Source organism: Polistes canadensis, unplaced genomic scaffold (assembly GCF_001313835.1).
Source record: "Polistes canadensis isolate GaletaPanama2010 unplaced genomic scaffold, ASM131383v1 scaffold_99, whole genome shotgun sequence".
Taxonomy (NCBI): Eukaryota; Metazoa; Arthropoda; class Insecta; order Hymenoptera; family Vespidae; genus Polistes; species Polistes canadensis.
The window spans coordinates 364,749-368,676 of NW_014569646.1; the positions used below are offsets into that span (position 1 = coordinate 364,749).

At 26.6% G+C, this 3,928-nt stretch overlaps 1 protein-coding gene across 1 annotated transcript in view; it reads right to left on the reverse strand.

Annotated features, from left to right (window-relative positions):
- Positions 1–3,381, reverse strand: part of LOC106787398 (beta-glucuronidase-like) — a 6,569-nt gene extending 3,188 nt beyond the window's left edge. The window contains exon 1 of the mRNA XM_014749727.1: positions 3,058–3,381. The gene's annotated coding sequence lies outside the window, so the exon portion shown is untranslated. The remainder of the gene's footprint in view (positions 1–3,057) is intronic.
- Positions 3,382–3,928: the final 547 nt, after the last annotated feature.

A 3,928-nucleotide genomic window follows, 5' to 3' on the forward strand; every position in this document is an offset into this window, starting at 1 on the left:
TATATTTTATTTATTTTATATATATATAAATATACATATAATAATTTCTTTTAATTTATTTGTAATAAATTACAAAAATTCAGTTCACAAAAATAAAACGAACAATGTAAACGACTTTCCTAAACGATTGCTAAAGAAAGACTGATTAAAAATAAATTAATTATAATAATAGATAAAAAATGTGTGCTTTATCTTCTACAAATACAACTTACTGACATAATATGAAAGTATCTTTTAGGTTTTACATAATATCTTTAGAAAAAGTACATGAATTAGATAAAATTACGTTTAGTATGTTTAGCACGCTTCATTTTTTACCTAAAGTACTTTTATCTTATTCAATGTTGATAAGATAGAAGTATGCTTCTTTTTTTTTTTTCAAATGAAGGTAAACATTATTTTAAAAAAGAGAAAGAAGAACATTGCACGTAAATTCTTGTTGCAAAAGTTGAACATACGAATATGTATACACGTTAAAGAATTGATAACACTTGGTTGTAGGATAAATTATCTTTTTTTGTGGTATAATACTATATTCTTTTTTTTTGCCACTTTTTTGTTAGGAAGGATTCACGAATGTGTTCATCATTACTTGACCAAAACCGGTCTTCCTCTATCTCTTTTTTTTTTCTTCATGGTCAAGAATATATTTATATTTATACCTCACAATAAGTTATTTCCAAATTTTTCGCATTTGATTGTAAAAAAGAATGGTATTAATTTATTTATCATATAATTTCAATATTTAACAGGGAAATAATATAATAGAAAAAAAATTATTTCCATGATAAAAAACAATTAAAAATGTTCCCCATAGCTCTATTACATATTTTTAATTAATTTAATTTTATTATACTATAATTAAGAGAAATATCAATAATGTAATAAACAAAATTGAAGGTGTCGTAGTGATGAAAAAATATTTAATATAATTTTTCTATTATATAATTTTTATGGTATATTAATTTCTCTCATGATAAAAGATTATTCTATTTAGATACACGCAAATAAATAGTACAATAATTATATAAATTTAATCAAATTTTGATGATAAAAATTTGGATAAGAATCATACGCGATAAAAATTTTAAAAAAAGAAATTTTAATCTCTCGGAGATCACTATGTGTATATTGTAATTTAATTTCTATTTTATTTCTTTTTTTTTGATTATACGAATTTAGATTAGATCGAAATCAAATGATATCTTATTTTAATTTGTTAGCATCTAGTAATAGTAGGAGATATGCTTATGCGAAGAATTAAGGGCACCGGCTGATGCACGTGTACGATACGAGGAAACGATTTGATACTTTGGGAAGGGAAGTATGCTCTCGTAGGAGGAGGGCACCGTGCCAGGAAGCTGATATTGTCGACGAGACCCTGCAGAGAGTGTGTACGATCTTTTTTTTTCTCTCTCATTCTCATTCATTCATATACACACACATACATATATTATTTATCACTTAATCGAATTGTTAACATTCATTCATGAAACTCTGATATTAAATGATTTTTTTTTTTCTTCTATCAATTATAAAATCAAATTCAATTAATATATTTATTTTTTTATTGTTTAATTGAATCAATTCAATGTTATAAATTAATTCAACAAAATTATTTTCGCATGGACAAATGAAATTTTTCGTAATGGTTGATAAAAACTAAATGATTATTCGATAAAATCAAACACGGAATCTTCGGAAAATATCGCAAATGAAAATACACCATACACATATACATACACGTGTGTTGACACACGACATAAATTTACCGTCATAATATATGATTAATATTACAGATAACCCTAATCTCTCCCATTCCAAAATCATCCTATAATCGAGGTCATAGAATTTCTATTTAATCAACAAGAAACCTTATTTATTTCCGCCCCCCTCTCCCCTCCCTTCTCCTATCCTCTCCGTTAATAGTATTTGAAAGGAAAATTGAAAATGTACCGCAAACCCGATGAAAGCCATTAGTAATATTGTTCTTGGTCAAGTGCCAATCGATTTGACGAAGCCAAAGTATACAAAATATTTTTATTCAACAAAATTGCATAGGAAATCGAGGAAACGTTCAAATGTTACGTTTTTCATTCTTAAATTAGAGAGATGCACACACATACATTCTCTAATATAAATAATTTTTCTCTTTTTTCTTTTTTATAATAGTACAATATATATTTTATAATCAAAAATTTTGCAAGTAAATCATTCAATTCTAATTTAAATAAATTGATTAACGTAGTCTAAAATTCCATACTTTTTATAAATTTAATTTTGTTATATTATTTATTTATTGTAATTGTTTTTTTTTTAATACTACATTTTTTCAAATATGTTATCGTTTAATTTCTAACATAAGTTGGTTTAGAATAATGCTTATATGAGTCTAATGAGATAACAGAAGAAACCATAACAGAACATTCGTACTTACGTTAGATAAAATAAATCCTAACAGGACATATTATTTCTGTCTCTTTCGAAAATTGTTAATTCAACGGGTGTGAAAAAAAGAATATATTATAAAAGTAATAAGTAATACATAAAAGGTATTGGTGTGTAGGTCGTTAACGCGTTTGTATATACTTTAATGTCGACACGTGATTATACAGTGCTTCCTGAACTGTGACACGTTCTTCTTATTCGAGTGGATGCTTTGGTGTCAAACATATATTATCTCTTAGCAGAGTTTAATTATTACTACAGTATTATTATTGAAAATCTATCTTTTGCATATTAATATATGTTATTAAATGTACTTACATAACTTACTATTGCATCTTCAATTATACGATTCATACATTTAATAAAAAATACAAAAAAATTAAACTAAAACACACATACAACACGCAACAGGTGGTGGTTAACAATCCCAACAATCTGATTTAAATGAATAGATAAAGGAAAAAAGATAAATTTAATCATTTTATTTGATAATTATATATATCTTTAAAAAAATGCAACACACCAGATCATCTGAAATACTTTTTACACGATAAAGAATCTCTCGTAAGGAAATGATTTAAATGATAGGAAAAAACAAAACAAACTTACCATTCAACACCTGTTGTTCCTTGTCCTTAATCAAACCCTTACGAATTTATCTTTCCTTTATTTATCTGTTTTCTTAGCATTACGTTATGATGATGATGATGATGATGACGATGAACCCTTTTAAGGGAGAAGAATAGTTAGAGTTTTCAGTTTGATTGTATTTCTTCTTGGGATTAGGTTTTCTTTTTCTTTTTATGTTTATTTTTTTTCTTTTTTTTTGTATTGAATAAAATTTCAGAAAAACGTAGACGTCGTTGTTACTGAGCTTGGCACCTTCTCACCAGGAGGGATCTTACACCACTAGATCAGAGAGAATCAGTTACCTATCCCATTTGTGCACTGGGGCTCGCCAGACGGCCAGCCAACTTTTATATACCGGGTGTCTCTTTTTCTCCCTCTCTCCCTCTCTCTCTAATGTTTTTTCTATTTCTCTCTCTGTTCATTTTTAAAAATACATTCTTCTCATATTTTTTATTTTTTATTTTACCTTTTAATTCCCTTCTCCCACCTCCCCACTACCACCCCCCCACAAATTATATATACATTTTAATAATCATATAAATATTTTACTCGATATCAGACGACTTACGTTTTTTCTTTTTTGTTTTTTCCTTTTTGTGTGTTATACTTATTGGATCATCCAATTGAAGCTTTGGTATTCGATGAAAAATGACTGTTTGTGTAAACAATGTTTATCTTATCTTCTCTTATCTTTAAATTTTTATAATTTAAAAATCAATATTAAATGGGTTTTTCATTAAATACTTTCGAGTGCTTTCATATTTAAAGATTTACTTTATCGATAACGATAGCAAAGAGAGCAATTCTTTTTCTATTCGATTTATTTTTGCATTGTTTAATTTTATAGGTG